This window comes from Mustelus asterias, chromosome 8, assembly GCF_964213995.1.
Source record: "Mustelus asterias chromosome 8, sMusAst1.hap1.1, whole genome shotgun sequence".
Lineage (NCBI taxonomy): Eukaryota > Metazoa > Chordata > Chondrichthyes > Carcharhiniformes > Triakidae > Mustelus > Mustelus asterias.
This window is the reverse complement of record NC_135808.1, coordinates 18,929,827-18,954,356: the sequence shown is the minus strand read 5'-3', so window position 1 is coordinate 18,954,356 and position 24,530 is coordinate 18,929,827. Positions and strand designations below refer to the sequence as shown.

Below are 24,530 nucleotides of genomic sequence, written 5' to 3'. Positions count from 1 at the left end.
ACAAAGGGTCGTGAACGAAGCCAGACCATCACTCAAACTAGCCTCCCATCCATTGACTCTGTCTACACTTCCTGCTGCCTCGGAAAAGCAGCCAGAATAATCAAGGACCCCATGCATCCCGGACATTCTCTCTTTCCATCGGGAAAAGATACAAAAGTCTGAGGTCACGTACCAACGGGCTCAAAAGCAGCTTCTTCCCTGCTGCCATCAGACTTTTGAATGGACCAACCTCGCGTTAAATTGATCTTTCTCTCTACCCTAGCTCTGACTAACACTGCATTCTGCCCTCTCTTCTTTCCTTCCCTACGTACAGTATTTTCTGTCAGTTTGCGCAAGAAACAATACTTTTCATTGTATACTATTCATAGAATCATAGAATCCAACAGTGCAGAAGGAGATCATTCGGCCCTTGGAGGCTGCACCAACCACAATCCCACCCAGGCCCTATCCCCATAACCCCATGTATTTACCGAGCCAGTCCCCCTGACACTAAGGGGCAATTTAGCATGGCCAATCCACTTAACCTGCACATCTTTGGACTGTGGGAGGAAAGACGAGCACCCGGAGCACGGTAGCACAGTGGTTAGCACTGCTGCTTCACAGCTCCAGGGTCCCGGGTTCGATTCCCGGCTCGGGTCACTGTCTGTGTGGAGTTTGCACATTCTCCTCGTGTCTGCGTGGGTTTCCTCCGGGTGCTCCGGTTTCCTCCCACAGTCCAAAGATGTGCGGGTTAGGTTGATTGGCCAGGTTAAAAATTGCCCCTTAGAGTCCTGGGATGCGTAGGTTAGAGGGATTAGCAGGTAAATATGTGGGGGTAGGGCCTGGGTGGGATTGTGGTCGGTGCAGACTCGATGGGCCGAATGGCCTCCTTCTGCACTGTAGGGTTTCTATGATTCTATGATTCTATGATTCACACAGACACGGGGAAAAGGTGCAAACTCGAAACAGACAGTGACCGAGCCGGGATTCAAACCTGGGACTCTGGTGCTGTGAGTCAGCAGTGCTAAGCACTGTATCACTGTGCTGCATGTGACAATATGAAGGTGACAAGAATAGATGAAATTGAACGAAAAATGACCGAGTGCAAAATACATATTTTTAAAGTAATTGAATATTAAGATAAAAGGAAACTACTGCAGGTTTGAAGGATCTTGCGAAACAACTAAAAGGACATGGGGCAACTCAACAAAGCAGCGCCCGCGACTGCAAAAATAAAAAAGACAACTTCTATTTTTGATGATGAAATGAGGGGAGAGCGCGAACGCAGTCCCCCACTACCACAAATTTTGCAGTCGAGTATCCAGCATTTGAGGACATCGCAGGCGTCAGCACACCCGAAGTGCAATGGGCTAGCCTCGTCCTGGGCGAACCACCTGCTGGATCATAGCTTCACCGCTGCCAGGTAAGTATGCCTCAAAAGTCCCAAACACTTCCACCCGCCATCAAACATTACATCTCACACTCATACTTACTGAGTTTCAAACACCAGATTGTCACTTTGCTTCCAATGTCCTGCATCAAGGTCCTTCAATCCTTCCAGATCATTCTCACGAATGCTTCAATGCTCCCCTCTAGTCACAGAAACGTTGAAATAGTGCCACCAGATCTATGAGCATATTGTCCTTAAAAGGAAATGAACCACCTTCCGAAGCTTGTCCTTCAAACACAGGGACCACATTCCGGAAAGAAAAGCCTTTTTCTATCTGACTTTGCTCAGGGAGGAAAGATTTCAATTTTCACAAACTCGGGGTGTTGATGAAAGGCAGAGATTCATCAGGAGGTCTTTAGTTTGATTTGATTTATTATTGTCAATATTATTATTGAGCACTGTGAGTGCTGCCTGGCTCAGTGAGAGTGCTTTTGCAGTTGGGTGCAAGAAGGGCGTAACTAGAGCTAAATGTCATAACTATTTATTTTGAAGTGATTCATGAATTAACACTAGAACTGTCAGTCAGTGGGGTGCAGTGCTTTAACTGTGAGATGTGGGAGGTCCCTGACGCTCCCAGCATTGCGGATGGCTACATCTGTAGGAAGTGCATCCAATGGCAGCTCCTCACAGACCGCGTGGTTCGGTTGGAGCAACAGTTGGATGCAGTCGGGAGCATGCAGGTGGTGGAAAGCCGCCTGCATAGACAGGAGTTACAGAGGCATGGTCACACTCAAGGTGCAGGCGGATAGATGGATGACCGCCAGAAAGAGCAGGAAGTCATTGCAGGAATCCCCCGTGGCTGTCCCCCACTCTAACAGGTATACCGCTTTGGATACTGTTGGGGTATCGGGGGTAAACAGCAGTGGCCAGTGCAGTGTCACCACGGCTGGCCCTGTTGTTCAGCAGGGAGGGTCAAAGCACAAGAAGAGCATTAGTCGCAGGTGACTCCATAGTCAGAGACACAGATAGGCGCTTCTGTGGTCGTGAAAGAGACTCCAGGATGGTGTGTTGCCTCCCTGGTGCCAGGACCTGCGATGCCTCTGAATGGCTGCAGGGCATCCTGAAGGGGCAGGGTGAAAAGGCAGAGGTCATGGTACATATTGGTCCCAATGACACAGGTAGAAAGAGGGATGAGGTCTTGCACCAAGGATTCAGGGAGTTAGGCAATCGACTATTGGGCGGCACGGTAGCACAGTGGATAGCACTGCTGCTTCACAGCTCCAGGGACCCGGGTTTGATTCCCGGCTTGGGTCACTGTCTGTGTGGAGTTTGCACGTTCTCCTCGTGTCTGCGTGGGTTTCCTCCGGGTGCTCCGGTTTCCTCCCACAGTCCAAAGATGTGCAGGTTAGGTTGATTGGCCAGGTTAAAAATTGCCCCTTAGAGTCCTGAGATGCGTAGGTTAGAGGGATTAGCGGGTAAATTTGTGGGGGTAGGGCCTGGGTGGGATTGTGGTCGGTGCAGACTCGATGGGCCGAATGGCCTCCTTCTGCACTGTAGGGTTTCTATGATTTCTATGACTAAGGAGCAGGACCTCTCGGATTGTAATCTCTGGATTACTCCCAATGCCACAAGCACTGAGTACAGAAATAGGAGAATAGCACAGAGAAATGCGCTGCTTAAGACTTGGTGCTGGAGGGAGGGTTTTAGATTCCCCCCTGGATCACTGGGACCGCTTTTGGGAAAAGTGGGACCTGTACAAACAGGACGGTCTACATCTGAACCAGAGTGGAACTAACATCCTTGCTATTGATGTGCGAGTGCTGTTGGGAAGAGTTTAAACTAGTTCAACTGTTAGCAGAATAGGGACACAGTTAAATGTCTCTCCAAATGGAGATAGATTCGCTCGTTCAGAATCTTTTCCAATAGTTTGGCTACCACAGACGTGAGACTCAGTGGTCTGTAGTTTCCTAGCACGTCTCTCCAATCTTTCTTAAATAGTGGGACCACAGTAGCTGTTCTCCAGTCCTCTGGCACCTCCCCAGTGGCCAGGGAGGAATTAAAAATGTGGGTCAGAGCCTCTGCAGTTTCCTCCCTCACCTCCCACAACAATCTGGGGCACAATTCATCCGGACCTTGAGATTTGTCCGCTTTTAAGCCCGCCAATACCTCCAATACCTTGTCACTCCCGATGAGAATTTGCTCTTGACCTCACAGTCTCTCTCCCCAAGTTCCATAACTCCCCCCTCATTCTCATGGGTGAAGATAGATGTGAAATATTCATCAAGTTGATCTTTCCCTACACCCTAGCTATGACTGTAACACTGCACTCTCTTCTTTCCTTCCCTATGTGTGGTATTTGTTTGTCTGTTTGTGAAAGAAACAATACTTTTGATTGTATACTAATCACAGAATCATAGAATCCTGCAATGCAGAAGGAGGTCATTTGGCCCATCGAGTCTGCACGGACCACAATCCCACCCAGCCCCTATCCCCGTGCATTTACCCTCGCTAGTCCCCCTGTCACAAAGGGGCAATTTAGCATGGCCGATCCACCGAACCTGCACATCTTTGGTATGTGGGAGGAAACTGGAGCCCCTGGAGGAAACCCACACAGACAGACACGGGGAGAATGTGCAAACTCCACACAGATAGTGACCCAAGTCGGGTTTCAAACCCGGGACTCTGGTGCTGTGGGTCACAGCAGTGCAAACCACTGTGCCACTGAGCCACATGTGAAGGTGACAAGAATAAATCAAATTGACTGAAAAATGCCAGAGTTCAGAAGGCAGATTTTTGAAGTCGTTGAACATTAACATGAAAGGAAACGACTGCAGGTTTGAAGGATCTTGCGAAGGAAGGAAAGAGACGCTGCAGCTACTGAACGAAGTTTAACAACACCAGGTTAAAGTCCAACAGGTTTATTTGGTAGCAAAAGCCACACAAGCTTTCGAGGCTCTGAGCCCCTTCTTCAGGTGAGTGGGAATTCTGTTCACAAACAGAACTTATAAGACACAGACTCAATTTACATGAATAATGGTTGGAATGCGAATACTTACAACTAATCCAGTCTTTAAGAAACAAAACAATGGGAGTGGAGAGAGCATCAAGACAGGCTAAAAAGATGTGTATTGTCTCCAGACAAGACAGCCAGTGAAACTCTGCAGGTCCACGCAACTGTGGGAGTTACAAATAGTGTGACATAAATTCTGATTCTAGGATCGCATGATAAAGACTCAGGAGGAAAAAAGCAGAAATATTTATGTGAAATAGTGTGACATAAACCCAATATCCCGGTTGAGGCCGTCCTTGTGTGTGCGGAACCTGGCTATCAGTTTCTGCTCCGCGACTCTGCGCTGTCGTGTGTCGCGAAGGCCGCCTTGGAGAACGCTTACCCGAATATCAGAGGCCGAATGCCCGTGACCGCTGAAGTGCTCCCCAACAGGAAGAGAACAGTCTTGCCTGGTGATTGTCGAGCGGTGTTCATTCATCCTATTTCACATAAATATTTCTGCTTTTTTCCTCCTGAGTCTTTATCATGCGATCCTAGAATCAGAATTTATGTCACACTATTTGTAACTCCCACAGTTGCGTGGACCTGCAGAGTTTCACTGGCTGTCTTGTCTGGAGACAATACACATCTTTTTAGCCTGTCTTGATGCTCTCTCCACTCCCATTGTTTTGTTTCTTAAAGACTGGATTAGTTGTAAGTATTCGCATTCCAACCATTATTCATGTAAATTGAGTCTGTGTCTTATAAGTTCTGTTTGTGAACAGAATTCCCACTCACCTGAAGAAGGGGCTCAGAGCCTCGAAAGCTTGTGTGGCTTTTGCTACCAAATAAACCTGTTGGACTTTAACCTGGTGTTGTTAAACTTCTTACTGTGTTTACCCCAGTCCAACGCCGGCATCTCCACATCATGGCTACTGAACGAAGCAGCGCCCCGTTGAGCAACAAGAGAAAAGCCAGCTTCTCTCTTTGATGATGAAATGAGGGGAGAGGGCGAACGCAGTCCCCCACTACCACAAATTTTGCAGTCGAGTATCCCGCATTTGGGGACATCGCAGGCGTCAGCACACCCGCAGTGCAATGGGCTAGCCTCGTCCGGGGCGAACCACCTTCATGATCATGGTTTCACTCCTGCCAGGTAAGTATGCCTGAAAAGTCCCAAACGCTTCCACCCGCCATCAAACATTACATCTCACACTCATACTTACTGAGTTTCAAACACCAGATTGTCCCTTTGCTTCCAATGTCCTGCATCAAGGTCCTTCAATCCTTCCATATCATTCTCACGAATGCTTCAATGCTCCCCACTAGTCACAGAAACGTTGAAATAGTGCCACCAGATCTATTAGCATATTGTCCTTAAAAGGAAATGAACCACCTTCCGAAGCTTGTCCTTCAAACACAGGGACCACATTCCGGAAAGAAAAGCCTTTTTCTATCTGACTTTGTTCAGGGAGGAAAGATTTCAATTTTCACAAACTCGGGGGTGTTGATGAAAGGCAGAGATTCATCAGGAGGTCTTTAGTTTGATTTGATTTATTATTGTCAATATTATTATTGAGCACTGTGAGTGCTGCCTGGCTCAGTGAGAGTGCTTTTGCAGTTGGGTGCATACAGGGAGTGAGGTGAAACAGGCAGCAGAGGCTGCAAGGGAGAGTGCTGACTGGTAAGGAGAGGGTCAGGTCGGTAAGTCTTTCCAATTTTTACCACTGTATATAGTCTGAAACGACATCTTGTAGTTTAAATCAGTAAGGGCTGGAATTGGTTGGACGAGGAGAAGGAAAGAAGGGCTTAATTAGTGCTAAATGTAATAACTTTATTTTGAAGTGATTCATGAATTAACACTAGAACTGTCAGTCAGTGGGGTGCAGTGCTTTAACTGTGAGATGTGGGAGGTCCCTGACGCTCCCAGCATTGCGGATGGCTACATCTGTAGGAAGTGCATCCAATGGCAGCTCCTCACAGACCGCGTGGTTCGGTTGGAGCAACAGTTGGATGCAGTCGGGAGCATGCAGGTGGTGGAAAGCCGCCTGCATAGACAGGAGTTACAGAGGCATGGTCACACTCAAGGTGCAGGCGGATAGATGGATGACCGCCAGAAAGAGCAGGAAGTCATTGCAGGAATCCCCCGTGGCTGTCCCCCACTCTAACAGGTATACCGCTTTGGATACTGTTGGGGTATCGGGGGTAAACAGCAGTGGCCAGTGCAGTGTCACCACGGCTGGCCCTGTTGTTCAGCAGGGAGGGTCAAAGCACAGAAGAGCATTAGTCGCAGGTGACTCCATAGTCAGAGACACAGATAGGCGCTTCTGTGGTCGTGAAAGAGACTCCAGGATGGTGTGTTGCCTCCCTGGTGCCAGGACCTGCGATGCCTCTGAATGGCTGCAGGGCATCCTGAAGGGGCAGGGTGATAAGGCAGAGGTCATGGTACATATTGGTCCCAATGACACAGGTAGAAAGAGGGATGAGGTCTTGCACCAAGGATTCAGGGAGTTAGGCAATCGACTATTGGGCGGCACGGTAGCACAGTGGATAGCACTGCTGCTTCACAGCTCCAGGGACCCGGGTTTGATTCCCGGCTTGGGTCACTGTCTGTGTGGAGTTTGCACGTTCTCCTCGTGTCTGCGTGGGTTTCCTCCGGGTGCTCCGGTTTCCTCCCACAGTCCAAAGATGTGCAGGTTAGGTTGATTGGCCAGGTTAAAAATTGCCCCTTAGAGTCCTGAGATGCGTAGGTTAGAGGGATTAGCGGGTAAATTTGTGGGGGTAGGGCCTGGGTGGGATTGTGGTCGGTGCAGACTCGATGGGCCGAATGGCCTCCTTCTGCACTGTAGGGTTTCTATGATTTCTATGACTAAGGAGCAGGACCTCTCGGATTGTAAGCTCTGGATTACTCCCAATGCCACAAGCACTGAGTACAGAAATAGGAGAATAGCACAGAGAAATGCGCTGCTTAAGACTTGGTGCTGGAGGGAGGGTTTTAGATTCCCCCCTGGATCACTGGGACCGCTTTTGGGAAAAGTGGGACCTGTACAAACAGGACGGTCTACATCTGAACCAGAGTGGAACTAACATCCTTGCTATTGATGTGCGAGTGCTGTTGGGAAGAGTTTAAACTAGTTCAGCTGTTAGCAGAATAGGGACACAGTTAATTGCCTCTCCAAATGGAGATAGATTCGCTCGTTCAGAATGTTTTCCAATAGTTTGGCTACCACAGACGTGAGACTCAGTGGTCTGTAGTTTCCTAGCACGCCTCTCCAATCTTTCTTAAATAGTGGGACCACAGTAGCTGTTCTCCAGTCCTCTGGCACCTCCCCAGTGGCCAGGGAGGAATTAAAAATGTGGGTCAGAGCCTCTGCAGTTTCCTCCCTCACCTCCCACAACAATCTGGGGCACAATTCATCCGGACCTTGAGATTTGTCCGCTTTTAAGCCCGCCAATACCTCCAATACCTTGTCACTCCCGATGAGAATTTGCTCTTGACCTCACAGTCTCTCTCCCCAAGTTCCATAACTCCCTCCTCATTCTCATGGGTGAAGATAGATGTGAAATATTCATCAAGTTGATCTTTCCCTACACCCTAGCTATGACTGTAACACTGCACTCTCTTCTTTCCTTCCCTATGTGTGGTATTTGTTTGTCTGTTTGTGAAAGAAACAATACTTTTGATTGTATACTAATCACAGAATCATGGAATCCTGCAATGCAGAAGGAGGTCATTTGGCCCATCGAGTCTGCACGGACCACAATCCCACCCAGCCCCTATCCCCGTGCATTTACCCTCGCTAGTCCCCCTGTCACAAAGGGGCAATTTAGCATGGCCGATCCACCGAACCTGCACATCTTTGGTATGTGGGAGGAAACTGGAGCCCCTGGAGGAAACCCACACAGACAGACACGGGGAGAATGTGCAAACTCCACACAGATAGTGACCCAAGTCGGGTTTCAAACCCGGGACTCTGGTGCTGTGGGTCACAGCAGTGCAAACCACTGTGCCACTGAGCCACATGTGAAGGTGACAAGAATAAATCAAATTGAATGAAAAATGCCAGAGTGCAGAAGGCAGATTTTTGAAGTCGTTGTATATTAACATGAAAGCAAACGACTGCAGGTTTGAAGGATGTTGCGAAGGAAGGAAAGAGACGCTGCAGCTACTGAACGAAGCAGCGCCCCGTTGAGCAACAAGAGAAAAGCCAGCTTCTATCTTTGATGATGAAATGAGGGGAGAGCGCGAACGCAGTCCCCCACTACCACAAATTTTGCAGTCGAGTATCCCGCATTTGGGGACATCGCAGGCGTCAGCACACCCGCAGTGCAATGGGCTAGCCTCGTCCTGGGCGAACCACCTTCATGATCATGGTTTCACTCCTGCCAGGTAAGTATGCCAGAAAAGTCCCAAACGCTTCCACCCGCCATCAAACATTACATCTCACACTCATACTTACTGAGTTTCAAACACCAGATTGTCCCTTTGCTTCCAATGTCCTGCATCAAGGTCCTTCAATCCTTCCATATCATTCTCACGAATGCTTCAATGCTCCCCACTAGTCACAGAAACGTTGAAATAGTGCCACCAGATCTATTAGCATATTGTCCTTAAAAGGAAATGAACCACCTTCCGAAGCTTGTCCTTCAAACACAGGGACCACATTCCGGAAAGAAAAGCCTTTTTCTATCTGACTTTGTTCAGGGAGGAAAGATTTCAATTTTCACAAACTCGGGGGTGTTGATGAAAGGCAGAGATTCATCAGGAGGTCTTTAGTTTGATTTGATTTATTATTGTCAATATTATTATTGAGCACTGTGAGTGCTGCGTGGCTCAGTGAGAGTGCTTTTGCAGTTGGGTGCATACAGGGAGTGAGGTGAAACAGGCAGCAGAGGCTGCAAGGGAGAGTGCTGACTGGTAAGTAGAGGGTCAGGTCGGTAAGTCTTTCCAATTTTTACCACTGTATATAGTCTGAAACGACATCTTGTAGTTTAAATCAGTAAGGGCTGGAATTGGTTGGACGAGGAGAAGGAAAGAAGGGCTTAATTAGTGCTAAATGTAATAACTTTATTTTGAAGTGATTCATGAATTAACACTAGAACTGTCAGTCAGTGGGGTGCAGTGCTTTAACTGTGAGATGTGGGAGGTCCCTGACGCTCCCAGCATTGCGGATGGCTACATCTGTAGGAAGTGCATCCAATGGCAGCTCCTCACAGACCGCGTGGTTCGGTTGGAGCAACAGTTGGATGCAGTCGGGAGCATGCAGGTGGTGGAAAGCCGCCTGCATAGACAGGAGTTACAGAGGCATGGTCACACTCAAGGTGCAGGCGGATAGATGGATGACCGCCAGAAAGAGCAGGAAGTCATTGCAGGAATCCCCCGTGGCTGTCCCCCACTCTAACAGGTATACCGCTTTGGATACTGTTGGGGTATCGGGGGTAAACAGCAGTGGCCAGTGCAGTGTCACCACGGCTGGCCCTGTTGTTCAGCAGGGAGGGTCAAAGCACAGAAGAGCATTAGTCGCAGGTGACTCCATAGTCAGAGACACAGATAGGCGCTTCTGTGGTCGTGAAAGAGACTCCAGGATGGTGTGTTGCCTCCCTGGTGCCAGGACCTGCGATGCCTCTGAATGGCTGCAGGGCATCCTGAAGGGGCAGGGTGATAAGGCAGAGGTCATGGTACATATTGGTCCCAATGACACAGGTAGAAAGAGGGATGAGGTCTTGCACCAAGGATTCAGGGAGTTAGGCAATCGACTATTGGGCGGCACGGTAGCACAGTGGATAGCACTGCTGCTTCACAGCTCCAGGGACCCGGGTTTGATTCCCGGCTTGGGTCACTGTCTGTGTGGAGTTTGCACGTTCTCCTCGTGTCTGCGTGGGTTTCCTCCGGGTGCTCCGGTTTCCTCCCACAGTCCAAAGATGTGCAGGTTAGGTTGATTGGCCAGGTTAAAAATTGCCCCTTAGAGTCCTGAGATGCGTAGGTTAGAGGGATTAGCGGGTAAATTTGTGGGGGTAGGGCCTGGGTGGGATTGTGGTCGGTGCAGACTCGATGGGCCGAATGGCCTCCTTCTGCACTGTAGGGTTTCTATGATTTCTATGACTAAGGAGCAGGACCTCTCGGATTGTAAGCTCTGGATTACTCCCAATGCCACAAGCACTGAGTACAGAAATAGGAGAATAGCACAGAGAAATGCGCTGCTTAAGACTTGGTGCTGGAGGGAGGGTTTTAGATTCCCCCCTGGATCACTGGGACCGCTTTTGGGAAAAGTGGGACCTGTACAAACAGGACGGTCTACATCTGAACCAGAGTGGAACTAACATCCTTGCTATTGATGTGCGAGTGCTGTTGGGAAGAGTTTAAACTAGTTCAACTGTTAGCAGAATAGGGACACAGTTAATTGCCTCTCCAAATGGAGATAGATTCGCTCGTTCAGAATCTTTTCCAATAGTTTGGCTACCACAGACGTGAGACTCAGTGGTCTGTAGTTTCCTAGCACGCCTCTCCAATCTTTCTTAAATAGTGGGACCACAGTAGCTGTTCTCCAGTCCTCTGGCACCTCCCCAGTGGCCAGGGAGGAATTAAAAATGTGGGTCAGAGCCTCTGCAGTTTCCTCCCTCACCTCCCACAACAATCTGGGGCACAATTCATCCGGACCTTGAGATTTGTCCGCTTTTAAGCCCGCCAATACCTCCAATACCTTGTCACTCCCGATGAGAATTTGCTCTTGACCTCACAGTCTCTCTCCCCAAGTTCCATAACTTCCTCCTCATTCTCATGGGTGAAGATAGATGTGAAATATTCATCAAGTTGATCTTTCCCTACACCCTAGCTATGACTGTAACACTGCACTCTCTTCTTTCCTTCCCTATGTGTGGTATTTGTTTGTCTGTTTGTGAAAGAAACAATACTTTTGATTGTATACTAATCACAGAATCATAGAATCCTGCAATGCAGAAGGAGGTCATTTGGCCCATCGAGTCTGCACGGACCACAATCCCACCCAGCCCCTATCCCCGTGCATTTACCCTCGCTAGTCCCCCTGTCACAAAGGGGCAATTTAGCATGGCCGATCCACCGAACCTGCACATCTTTGGTATGTGGGAGGAAACTGGAGCCCCTGGAGGAAACCCACACAGACAGACACGGGGAGAATGTGCAAACTCCACACAGATAGTGACCCAAGTCGGGTTTCAAACCCGGGACTCTGGTGCTGTGGGTCACAGCAGTGCAAACCACTGTGCCACTGAGCCACATGTGAAGGTGACAAGAATAAATGAAATTGAATGAAAAATGCCAGAGTGCAGAAGGCAGATTTTTGAAGTCGTTGAATATTAACATGAAAGCAAACGACTGCAGGTTTGAAGGATCTTGCGAAGGAAGGAAAGAGACGCTGCAGCGACTGAACGAAGCAGCGCCCCGTTGAGCAACAAGAGAAAAGCCAGCTTCTATCTTTGATGATGAAATGAGGGGAGAGCGCGAACGCAGTCCCCCACTACCACAAATTTTGCAGTCGAGTATCCCGCATTTGGGTATATCGCAGGCGTCAGCACACCCGCAGTGCAATGGGCTAGCCTCGTCCTGGGCGAACCACCTTCATGATCATGGTTTCACTCCTGCCAGGTAAGTATGCCTGAAAAGTCCCAAACGCTTCCACCCGCCATCAAACATTACATCTCACACTCATACTTACTGAGTTTCAAACACCAGATTGTCCCTTTGCTTCCAATGTCCTGCATCAAGGTCCTTCAATCCTTCCATATCATTCTCACGAATGCTTCAATGCTCCCCACTCGTCACAGAAACGTTGAAATAGTGCCACCAGATCTATTAGCATATTGTCCTTAAAAGGAAATGAACCACCTTCCGAAGCTTGTCCTTCAAACACAGGGACCACATTCTGGAAAGAAAAGCCTTTTTCTATCTGACTTTGTTCAGGGAGGAAAGATTTCAATTTTCACAAACTCGGGGGTGTTGATGAAAGGCAGAGATTCATCAGGAGGTCTTTAGTTTGATTTGATTTATTATTGTCAATATTATTATTGAGCACTGTGAGTGCTGCGTGGCTCAGTGAGAGTGCTTTTGCAGTTGGGTGCATACAGGGAGTGAGGTGAAACAGGCAGCAGAGGCTGCAAGGGAGAGTGCTGACTGGTAAGTAGAGGGTCAGGTCGGTAAGTCTTTCCAATTTTTACCACTGTATATAGTCTGAAACGACATCTTGTAGTTTAAATCAGTAAGGGCTGGAATTGGTTGGACGAGGAGAAGGAAAGAAGGGCTTAATTAGTGCTAAATGTAATAACTTTATTTTGAAGTGATTCATGAATTAACACTAGAACTGTCAGTCAGTGGGGTGCAGTGCTTTAACTGTGAGATGTGGGAGGTCCCTGACGCTCCCAGCATTGCGGATGGCTACATCTGTAGGAAGTGCATCCAATGGCAGCTCCTCACAGACCGCGTGGTTCGGTTGGAGCAACAGTTGGATGCAGTCGGGAGCATGCAGGTGGTGGAAAGCCGCCTGCATAGACAGGAGTTACAGAGGCATGGTCACACTCAAGGTGAACATAGAACATAGAACATAGAAAGCCACAGCACAAACAGGCCCTTCGGCCCACAGGTTGCGCCGATCACATCCCCACCTCTAGGCCTATCTATAGCCCTCAATCCCATTAAATCCCATGTACTCATCCAGAAGTCTCTTAAAAGACCCCAACGAGTTTGCCTCCACCACCACCGACGTCAGCCGATTCCACTCACCCACCACCCTCTGAGTGAAAAACGTACCCCTGACATCTCCTCTGTACCTACCCCCCAGCACCTTAAACCTGTGTCCTCTCGTAGCAACCATTTCAGCCCTTGGAAATAGCCTCTGAGAGTCTACCCTATCCAGACCTCTCAACATCTTGTAAACCTCTATCAGGTCACCTCTCATCCTTCGTCTCTCCAGGGAGAAGAGACCAAGCTCCCTCAACCTATCCTCATAAGGCATGCCCCCCAATCCAGGCAACATCCTTGTAAATCTCCTCTGCACCCTTTCAATGGCTTCAACATCTTTCCTGTAATGAGGTGACCAGAACTGCGCGCAGTACTCCAAGTGGGGTCTAACCAGGGTCCTATAAAGCTGCAGCATTATCTCCCGACTCCTCAACTCAATCCCTCGATTAATGAAGGCCAGTACGCCGTACGCCTTCTTGACCGCATCCTCCACCTGCGAGGCCGATTTAAGAGTCCTATGGACCCGGACCCCAAGGTCCTTCTGATCCTCTACACTGCTAAGAATGGTACCCTTCATATTATATTGCTGCTTCATCCCATTGGATCTGCCAAAATGGATCACCACACACTTATCCGGGTTGAAGTCCATCTGCCACTTCTCCGCCCAGTCTTGCATTCTATCTATGTCTCGCTGCAACTTCTGACATCCCTCCAAACTATCCACAACACCACCTACCTTGGTGTCGTCAGCAAACTTACCAACCCATCCCTCCACTTCCTCATCCAGGTCATTTATGAAAATGACAAACAGCAAGGGTCCCAGAACAGATCCCTGGGGCACTCCACTGGTCACTGACCGCCATGCAGAGAAAGACCCCTCCACAGCCACTCTCTGCCTTCTGCAGGCAAGCCAGTTCTGGATCCACAAGGCAACAGCCCCTTGGATCCCATGCCCTCTCACTTTCTCAAGAAGTCTTGCATGGGGGACCTTATCGAACGCCTTGCTGAAGTCCATATAGACCACATCCACCGCTCTTCCTTCGTCAATGTGTTTGGTCACATTTTCAAAGAACTCAACCAGGCTCGTAAGGCACGACCTGCCCTTGACAAAGCCGTGCTGACTACTTTTGATCATACTAAACTTCTCTAGATGATCATAAATCCTGTCTCTCAGGATCCTCTCCATCAACTTACCAACCACTGAGGTTAGACTCACCGGTCGGTAATTTCCCGGGCTGTCCCTGTTCCCTTTCTTGAATATAGGGACCACATCTGCAATCCTCCAATCCTCCGGAACCTCTCCCGTCTCCATCGACGATGCAAAGATCATCGCCAAAGGCTCCGCAATCTCCTCCCTCGCCTCCCACAGTAACCTGGGGTACATCCCATCCGGTCCCGGCGACTTACCAACCTTGATGCCATTCAATAGTTCCAACACATCCTCTTTCTTTATGTCCACATGCTCGATCCTTTCTGTCCACCGCAAACCAGCAGTACAACCACCCAGATCCCTTTCCACCGTGAATACCGAGGTAAAGTATTCATTAAGCAGCTCCGCCATTTCTAACGGTTCCGCACAAACTTTTCCCCCTTCACCTTTTAAGGGTCCTATGCCTTCACATCTCATCCTTTTACTCTTGACATATTTGTAGAAAGCCTTGGGGTTCTCCTTAATCTTACCCGCCAAGGCCTTCTCATGACCCCTTCTCGCTCTCCTAATTTCCTTCTTAAGCTCCTTCCTACATCCCGTATACTCCTCTAAATCCTTAACACCTCCTAGCTCTCTGAACCTTCTGTACGCCTCTCTTTTCTTATTCACCAGGTTCATCACAACCTTCGTGCACCACGGTTCCCGTACCCTACCAACACCCCCCTGTCTCATCGGAACGTTGTCATGCAGAGCTCCAGACAAACATTCCTTGAAAATCCTCCACTTTCCTTTGGTACTTTTCCCCAAGAATGCCTCCTTCCAATTTACCCGTCTAATTTCCTCCCTGATGACACTGTATTTCCCTTTACTCCAGAGAAACACTTTCCTAGCCTGCCTGATCCTATCTCTTTCCAATGCTATCATGAAGGAGATAGAATTATGATCGCTATCCCCAAGATGCTCACCCACCGAGAGATCCTCCACCTGTCCAGGTTCATTAGCCAGCACCAGATCAAGTACAGCCTCTCCTCTAGTAGGCTTATCCACATACTGTGTCAGGAAACTCTCCTGGACACACCTAACAAACTCCTCTCCATCCAAACCCCTAGCCCTTGGGATATTCCAATCTATGTTTGGGAAATTAAAATCTCCCATCACGACAACTCTGTTATTCCTCCATCTCTCCAGGATCTGTTTCCCCATCTGCTCCTCAACATCTCTGTTACTATTGGGCGGCCTATAGAAAACACCCAGCAACGTTACCGACCCCTTCCTGTTCCTAACCTCCACCCACAGAGACTCCGTTGTCAATCCCTCCACGGCGTCCACCTTCTCTACAGCCGTGACACTATCCCTGATCAACAGTGCCACACCCCCCCTCTCTTGCCTCCCTCCCTGTCCTTCCTGAAACATCTAAAACCCGGCACCTGAAGCACCCAGTCCTGTCCCTGAGACATCCAAGTCTCCGTAATGGCCACCACATCACAATTCGAAGCAGCAATCCACGCTCTAAGCTCATCCACTTTATTCACTACACTCCTGGCATTAAAATAGACACATCTCAGACCTTCAGCCTGAGCACTTCCCTTCTCCATCACTCGTCTAACCTCCCTCTTACCCTGTTTACATTCCTTATCTATTTGCGAGCTAACCTCCTCGCTCTCAGTCCCCTCATTTCGATTCCCTCCCCCCAACCTTTCTAGTTTAAAGTCTCTCCAGTAGCCTTAGCCAACCTTCCCGCCAGGATATTGGTCCCCCTGGGATTCAAGTGCCACCCGTCTTTTTTAAACAGGTCACACCTGCCCCAAAAGACGTCCCAATGATCCAAGTACCCAAATCCTTGTCCCTTGCTCCAGTCCCTCAGCCACGCATTCATTCTCCACCGATTCCTGTTCTCACTCTCCCGCGGCACAGGCAGCAATCCCGAGATTACTACCTTTGCATTCCTCTTTCTCAGCTGTCTACCTAACTCCCTATATTCTCTTTTCATGACCCCTTCCCTCTTCCTACCTATGTCAGCAGTACCTATATGCATCACGACCTTCGGCTCCTCTCCCTCCCCCTTCAGGATTTCTGGGACTCGACCAGAGACATCCCGGACCCCTGCACCAGGGAGGCAAACCACCATCCGAGAGTCCCGTCTTTGTCCGCAAAAACGCCTATCTGACCCACTCACCGTAGAGTCCCCAATTAGCACTACCCTCCTTTCCTTACCCTTTTGCACTACTGGGCCAGGCTCAGCTCCAGAGACACTGCCACCGCTGCTTCCCCCAGGTGGGCTGTCCACCCCAGTAGTACTCAGACAGGAGTACTTATTATTAAGGGGCACATCCACCGGGGTGCTCACCATCAACTGAGTTTTCTCCTTCCTCACTGTTACCCAGTTACCTTCCTCCCGTGGTCCCGGTGTGACCACCTGCCGATAGCTCCTGTCAATGACCTCCTCACTATCCCTAACCCGGCGAAGGTCCTCGAGCTGCAATTCCAGTTCCCTAACATGGTCCCTTAGGAACCGCAGCTCAACACACCCAGCACAGATATGGTCGTCCGGGAGGCTAGGAGCCTCCAGGACCTCCCACATCCTACATTGGGAACAACATACTGGCCTCACACTCATAATTGCCCCTTTAAACACACAGGGAAAAAAAAGTGAATGAAAATTTTAAACTTACCTTTCCTCCTCCTGTTTTCTCCAAAGCCCTGCTCTCACTGGGTCTTTTTTTTTAGGTTAGAGGAGGAGGGAGGGTGGGATACTCTACAAGTGTAGAGTATCGGGATTCCTCTCTGTTCCAATTTATTGGGGAAAAAAAAATCTCTCTCTCCCAGACCTCCCTGCGCGACCACTTCCGGGTTTAGATATTTTTAAAGAAAAAACCCGCGAAAAAGTAAGTTAAAAATAACAGCGCTTACCCGCAGCACTCCTCTCGCGAATCTCTCCCTCTCTGCTGCACTTCCAAGACGCAATGAGGTGCAGGCGGATAGATGGATGACCGCCAGAAAGAGCAGGAAGTCATTGCAGGAATCCCCCGTGGCTGTCCCCCACTCTAACAGGTGGGATACTGTTGGGGTATCGGGGGTAAACAGCAGTGGCCAGTGCAGTGTCACCACGGCTGGCCCTGTTGTTCAGCAGGGAGGGTCAAAGCACAGAAGAGCATTAGTCACAGGTGACTCCATAGTCAGAGACACAGATAGGCGCTTCTGTGGTCGTGAAAGAGACTCCAGGATGGTGTGTTGCCTCCCTGGTGCCAGGACCTGCGATGCCTCTGAATGGCTGCAGGGCATCCTGAAGGGGCAGGGTGATAAGGCAGAGGTCATGGTACATATTGGTCCCAATGACACAGGTAGAAAGAGGGATGAGGTCTTGCACCAAGGATTCAGGGAGTTAGGCAATCGACTATTGGGCGGCACGGTAGCACAGTGGATAGCACTGCTGCTTCACAGCTCCAGGGACCCGGGTTTGATTCCCGGCTTGGGTCACTGTCTGTGTGGAGTTTGCACGTTCTCCTCGTGTCTGCGTGGGTTTCCTCCGGGTGCTCCGGTTTCCTCCCACAGTCCAAAGATGTGCAGGTTAGGTTGATTGGCCAGGTTAAAAATTGCCCCTTAGAGTCCTGAGATGCGTAGGTTAGAGGGATTAGCGGGTAAATTTGTGGGGGTAGGGCCTGGGTGGGATTGTGGTCGGTGCAGACTCGATGGGCCGAATGGCCTCCTTCTGCACTGTAGGGTTTCTATGATTTCTATGACTAAGGAGCAGGACCTCTCGGATTGTAATCTCTGGATTACTCCCAATGCCACAAGCACTGAGTACAGAAATAGGAGAATAGCACAGATAAATGCGCTGCTTAAGACTTGGTGCTGGAGGGAGGGTTTTAGATTCCCCCCTGGATCACTGGGACCGCTTTTGGGAAAAGTGGGACCTGTACAAACAGGACGGTCTACATCTGAACCAGAGTGGAACTAACATCCTTGCTGTTGATGTGCGAGTGCTGTTGGGAAGAGTTTAAACTAGTTCAGCTGTTAGCAGAATAGGGACACAGTTAAATGCCTCTCCAAATGGAGATAGATTCGCTCGTTCAGAATCTTTTCCAATAGTTTGGCTACCACAGACGTGAGACTCAGTGGTCTGTAGTTTCCTAGCACGTCTCTCCACTCTTTCTTAAATAGTGGGACCACAGTAGCTGTTCTCCAGTCCTCTGGCACCTCCCCAGTGGCCAGGGAGGAATTAAAAATGTGGGTCAGAGCCTCTGCAGTTTCCTCCCTCACCTCCCACAACAATCTGGGGCACAATTCATCCGGACCTTGAGATTTGTCCGCTTTTAAGCCCGCCAATACCTCCAATACCTTGTCACTCCCGATGAGAATTTGCTCTTGACCTCACAGTCTCTCTCCCCAAGTTCCATAACTCCCCCCTCATTCTCATGGGTGAAGATAGATGTGAAATATTCATCAAGTTGATCTTTCCCTACACCCTAGCTATGACTGTAACACTGCACTCTCTTCTTTCCTTCCCTATGTGTGGTATTTGTTTGTCTGTTTGTGAAAGAAACAATACTTTTGATTGTATACTAATCACAGAATCATAGAATCCTGCAATGCAGAAGGAGGTCATTTGGCCCATCGAGTCTGCACGGACCACAATCCCACCCAGCCCCTATCCCCGTGCATTTACCCTCGCTAGTCCCCCTGTCACAAAGGGGCAATTTAGCATGGCCGATCCACCGAACCTGCACATCTTTGGTATGTGGGAGGAAACTGGAGCCCCTGGAGGAAACCCACACAGACAGACACGGGGAGAATGTGCAAACTCCACACAGATAGTGACCCAAGTCGGGTTTCAAACCCGGGACTCTGGTGCTGTGGGTCACAGCAGTGCAAACCACTGTGCCACTGAGCCACATGTGAAGGTGACAAGAATAAATGAAATTGAATGAAAAATGCCAGAGTGCAGAAGGCAGATTTTTGAAGTCGTTGAATATTAACATGAAAGCAAACGACTGCAGGTTTGAAGGATCTTGCGAAGGAAGGAAAGAGACGCTGCAGCGACTGAACGAAGCAGCGCCCCGTTGAGCAACAAGAGAAAAGCCAGCTTCTATCTTTGATGATGAAATGAGGGGAGAGCGCGAACGCAGTCCCCCACTACCACAAATTTTGCAGTCGAGTATCCCGCATTTGGGTATATCGCAGGCGTCAGCACACCCGCAGTGCAATGGGCTAGCCTCGTCCTGGGCGAACCACCTTCATGATCATGGTTTCACTCCTGCCAAGTAAGTATGCCTGAAAAGTCCCAAACGCTTCCACCCGCCATCAAACATTACATCTCACACTCATACTTACTGAGTTTCAAACACCAGATTGTCCCTTTGCTTCCAATGTCCTGCATCAAGGTCCTTCAATCCTTCCATATCATTCTCACGAATGCTTCAATGCTCCCCACTCGTCACAGAAACGTTGAAATAGTGCCACCAGATCTATTAGCATATTGTCCTTAAAAGGAAATGAACCACCTTCCGAAGCTTGTCCTTCAAACACAGGGACCACATTCTGGAAAGAAAAGCCTTTTTCTATCTGACTTTGTTCAGGGAGGAAAGATTTCAATTTTCACAAACTCGGGGGTGTTGATGAAAGGCAGAGATTCATCAGGAGGTCTTTAGTTTGATTTGATTTATTATTGTCAATATTATTATTGAGCACTGTGAGTGCTGCGTGGCTCAGTGAGAGTGCTTTTGCAGTTGGGTGCATACAGGGAGTGAGGTGAAACAGGCAGCAGAGGCTGCAAGGGAGAGTGCTGACTGGTAAGTAGAGGGTCAGGTCGGTAAGTCTTTCCAATTTTTACCACTGTATATAGTCTGAAACGACATCTTGTAGTTTAAATCAGTAAGGGCTGGAATTGGTTGGACGAGGAGAAGGAAAGAAGGGCTTAATTAGTGCTAAATGTAATAACTTTATTTTGAAGTGATTCATGAATTAACACTAGAACTGTCAGTCAGTGGGGTGCAGTGCTTTAACTGTGAGATGTGGGAGGTCCCTGACGCTCCCAGCATTGCGGATGGCTACATCTGTAGGAAGTGCATCCAATGGCAGCTCCTCACAGACCGCGTGGTTCGGTTGGAGCAACAGTTGGATGCAGTCGGGAGCATGCAGGTGGTGGAAAGCCGCCTGCATAGACAGGAGTTACAGAGGCATGGTCACACTCAAGGTGCAGGCGGATAGACGGATGACCGCCAGAAAGAGCAGGAAGTCATTGCAGGAATCCCCCGTGGCTGCCCCCCACTCTAACAGGTATACCGCTTTGGATACTGTTGGGGTATCGGGGGTAAACAGCAGTGGCCAGTGCAGTGTCACCACGGCTGGCCCTGTTGTTCAGCAGGGAGGGTCAAAGCACAGAAGAGCATTAGTCGCAGGTGACTCCATAGTCAGAGACACAGATAGGCGCTTCTGTGGTCGTGAAAGAGACTCCAGGATGGTGTGTTGCCTCCCTGGTGCCAGGACCTGCGATGCCTCTGAATGGCTGCAGGGCATCCTGAAGGGGCAGGGTGATAAGGCAGAGGTCATGGTACATATTGGTCCCAATGACACAGGTAGAAAGAGGGATGAGGTCTTGCACCAAGGATTCAGGGAGTTAGACAATCGACTATTGGGCGGCACGGTAGCACAGTGGATAGCACTGCTGCTTCACAGCTCCAGGGACCCGGGTTTGATTCCCGGCTTGGGTCACTGTCTGTGTGGAGTTTGCACGTTCTCCTCGTGTCTGCGTGGGTTTCCTCCGGGTGCTCCGGTTTCCTCCCACAGTCCAAAGATGTGCAGGTTAGGTTGATTGGCCAGGTTAAAAATTGCCCCTTAGAGTCCTGAGATGCGTAGGTTAGAGGGATTAGCGGGTAAATTTGTGGGGGTAGGGCCTGGGTGGGATTGTGGTCGGTGCAGACTCGATGGGCCGAATGGCCTCCTTCTGCACTGTAGGGTTTCTATGATTTCTATGACTAAGGAGCAGGACCTCTCGGATTGTAAGCTCTGGATTACTCCCAATGCCACAAGCACTGAGTACAGAAATAGGAGAATAGCACAGAGAAATGCGCTGCTTAAGACTTGGTGCTGGAGGGAGGGTTTTAGATTCCCCCCTGGATCACTGGGACCGCTTTTGGGAAAAGTGGGACCTGTACAAACAGGACGGTCTACATCTGAACCAGAGTGGAACTAACATCCTTGCTATTGATGTGCGAGTGCTGTTGGGAAGAGTTTAAACTAGTTCAACTGTTAGCAGAATAGGGACACAGTTAATTGCCTCTCCAAATGGAGATAGATTCGCTCGTTCAGAATCTTTTCCAATAGTTTGGCTACCACAGACGTGAGACTCAGTGGTCTGTAGTTTCCTAGCACGCCTCTCCAATCTTTCTTAAATAGTGGGACCACAGTAGCTGTTCTCCAGTCCTCTGGCACCTCCCCAGTGGCCAGGGAGGAATTAAAAATGTGGGTCAGAGCCTCTGCAGTTTCCTCCCTCACCTCCCACAACAATCTGGGGCACAATTCATCCGGACCTTGAGATTTGTCCGCTTTTAAGCCCGCCAATACCTCCAATACCTTGTCACTCCCGATGAGAATTTGCTCTTGACCTCACAGTCTCTCTCCCCAAGTTCCATAACTCCCTCCTCATTCTCATGGGTGAAGATAGATGTGAAATATTCATCAAGTTGATCTTTCCCTACACCCTAGCTATGACTGTAACACTGCACTCTCTTCTTTCCTTCCCTATGTGTGGTATTTGTTTGTCTGTTTGTGAAAGAAACAATACTTTTGATTGTATACTAATCACAGAATCATAGAATCCTGCAATGCAGAAGGAGGTCATTTGGCCCATCGAGTCTGCACGGACCACAATCCCACCCAGCCCCTATCCCCGTGCATTTACCCTCGCTAGTCCCCCTGTCACAAAGGGGCAATTTAGCATGGCCGATCGACCGAACCTGCACATCTTTGGTATGTGGGAGGAAACTGGAGCCCCTGGAGGAAACCCACACAGACAGACACGGGGAGAATGTGCAAACTCCACACAGATAGTGACCCAAGTCGGGTTTCAAACCCGGGACTCTGGTGCTGTGGGTCACAGCAGTGCAAACCACTGTGCCACTGAGCCACATGTGAAGGTGACAAGAATAAATGAAATTGAATGAAAAATGCCAGAGTGCAGAAGGCAGATTTTTGAAGTCGTTGAATATTAACATGAAAGCAAACGACTGCAGGTTTGAAGGATGTTGCGAAGGAAGGAAGGAAAGAGACGCTGCAGCGACTGAACGAAGCAGCGCCCCGTTGAGCAACAAGAGAAAAGCCAGCTTCTATCTTTGATGATGAAATGAGGGGAGAGCGCGAACGCAGTCCCCCACTACCACAAATTTTGCAGTCGAGTATCCCGCATTTGGGGACATCGCAGGCGTCAGCACACCCGCAGTGCAATGGGCTAGCCTCGTCCTAGGCGAACCACCTTCATGATCATGGTTTCACCCCTGTCAGGTAAGTATGCCTGAAAAGTCCCAAACGCTTCCACCCGCCATCAAACATTACATCTCACACTCATACTTACTGAGTTTCAAACACCAGATTGTCCCTTTGCTTCCAATGTCCTGCATCAAGGTCCTTCAATCCTTCCATATCATTCTCACGAATGCTTCAATGCTCCCCACTAGTCACAGAAACGTTGAAATAGTGCCACCAGATCTATTAGCATATTGTCCTTAAAAGGAAATGAACCACCTTCCGAAGCTTGTCCTTCAAACACAGGGACCACATTCCGGAAAGAAAAGCCTTTTTCTATCTGACTTTGTTCAGGGAGGAAAGATTTCAATTTTCACAAACTCGGGGGTGTTGATGAAAGGCAGAGATTCATCAGGAGGTCTTTAGTTTGATTTGATTTATTATTGTCAATATTATTATTGAGCACTGTGAGTGCTGCGTGGCTCAGTGAGAGTGCTTTTGCAGTTGGGTGCATACAGGGAGTGAGGTGAAACAGGCAGCAGAGGCTGCAAGGGAGAGTGCTGACTGGTAAGTAGAGGGTCAGGTCGGTAAGTCTTTCCAATTTTTACCACTGTATATAGTCTGAAACGACATCTTGTAGTTTAAATCAGTAAGGGCTGGAATTGGTTGGACGAGGAGAAGGAAAGAAGGGCTTAATTAGTGCTAAATGTAATAACTTTATTTTGAAGTGATTCATGAATTAACACTAGAACTGTCAGTCAGTGGGGTGCAGTGCTTTAACTGTGAGATGTGGGAGGTCCCTGACGCTCCCAGCATTGCGGATGGCTACATCTGTAGGAAGTGCATCCAATGGCAGCTCCTCACAGACCGCGTGGTTCGGTTGGAGCAACAGTTGGATGCAGTCGGGAGCATGCAGGTGGTGGAAAGCCGCCTGCATAGACAGGAGTTACAGAGGCATGGTCACACTCAAGGTGCAGGCGGATAGATGGATGACCGCCAGAAAGAGCAGGAAGTCATTGCAGGAATCCCCCGTGGCTGTCCCCCACTCTAACAGGTATACCGCTTTGGATACTGTTGGGGTATCGGGGGTAAACAGCAGTGGCCAGTGCAGTGTCACCACGGCTGGCCCTGTTGTTCAGCAGGGAGGGTCAAAGCACAGAAGAGCATTAGTCACAGGTGACTCCATAGTCAGAGACACAGATAGGCGCTTCTGTGGTCGTGAAAGAGACTCCAGGATGGTGTGTTGCCTCCCTGGTGCCAGGACCTGCGATGCCTCTGAATGGCTGCAGGGCATCCTGAAGGGGCAGGGTGATAAGGCAGAGGTCATGGTACATATTGGTCCCAATGACACAGGTAGAAAGAGGGATGAGGTCTTGCACCAAGGATTCAGGGAGTTAGGCAATCGACTATTGGGCGGCACGGTAGCACAGTGGATAGCACTGCTGCTTCACAGCTCCAGGGACCCGGGTTTGATTCCCGGCTTGGGTCACTGTCTGTGTGGAGTTTGCACGTTCTCCTCGTGTCTGCGTGGGTTTCCTCCGGGTGCTCCGGTTTCCTCCCACAGTCCAAAGATGTGCAGGTTAGGTTGATTGGCCAGGTTAAAAATTGCCCCTTAGAGTCCTGAGATGCGTAGGTTAGAGGGATTAGCGGGTAAATTTGTGGGGGTAGGGCCTGGGTGGGATTGTGGTCGGTGCAGACTCGATGGGCCGAATGGCCTCCTTCTGCACTGTAGGGTTTCTATGATTTCTATGACTAAGGAGCAGGACCTCTCGGATTGTAATCTCTGGATTACTCCCAATGCCACAAGCACTGAGTACAGAAATAGGAGAATAGCACGGATAAATGCGCT

At 49.3% G+C, this 24,530-nt stretch overlaps 6 non-coding genes across 6 annotated transcripts; all 6 read right to left on the bottom strand.

Moving 5' to 3' along the window:
- Positions 1-1,246: 1,246 nt before the first annotated feature.
- Positions 1,247-1,410, bottom strand: LOC144497996 (U1 spliceosomal RNA). Its single transcript, XR_013498592.1, has one exon. It is a non-coding gene; the product is annotated as a U1 spliceosomal RNA (small nuclear RNA).
- Positions 1,411-5,358: 3,948 nt separating this feature from the next.
- On the bottom strand, positions 5,359-5,522 carry LOC144497995 (U1 spliceosomal RNA). The gene has a single exon (XR_013498591.1). It is a non-coding gene; the product is annotated as a U1 spliceosomal RNA (small nuclear RNA).
- A 3,070-nt stretch (positions 5,523-8,592) lies between these two features.
- Positions 8,593-8,756, bottom strand: LOC144498157 (U1 spliceosomal RNA). The gene has a single exon (XR_013498690.1). It is a non-coding gene; the product is annotated as a U1 spliceosomal RNA (small nuclear RNA).
- A 3,070-nt stretch (positions 8,757-11,826) lies between these two features.
- LOC144498154 (U1 spliceosomal RNA) lies at positions 11,827-11,990 on the bottom strand. Its single transcript, XR_013498687.1, has one exon. It is a non-coding gene; the product is annotated as a U1 spliceosomal RNA (small nuclear RNA).
- Positions 11,991-19,326: 7,336 nt separating this feature from the next.
- LOC144497989 (U1 spliceosomal RNA) lies at positions 19,327-19,490 on the bottom strand. The gene has a single exon (XR_013498585.1). It is a non-coding gene; the product is annotated as a U1 spliceosomal RNA (small nuclear RNA).
- Positions 19,491-22,564: 3,074 nt separating this feature from the next.
- LOC144498160 (U1 spliceosomal RNA) lies at positions 22,565-22,728 on the bottom strand. Its single transcript, XR_013498693.1, has one exon. It is a non-coding gene; the product is annotated as a U1 spliceosomal RNA (small nuclear RNA).
- Between the last annotated feature and the right edge of the window lie 1,802 nt (positions 22,729-24,530).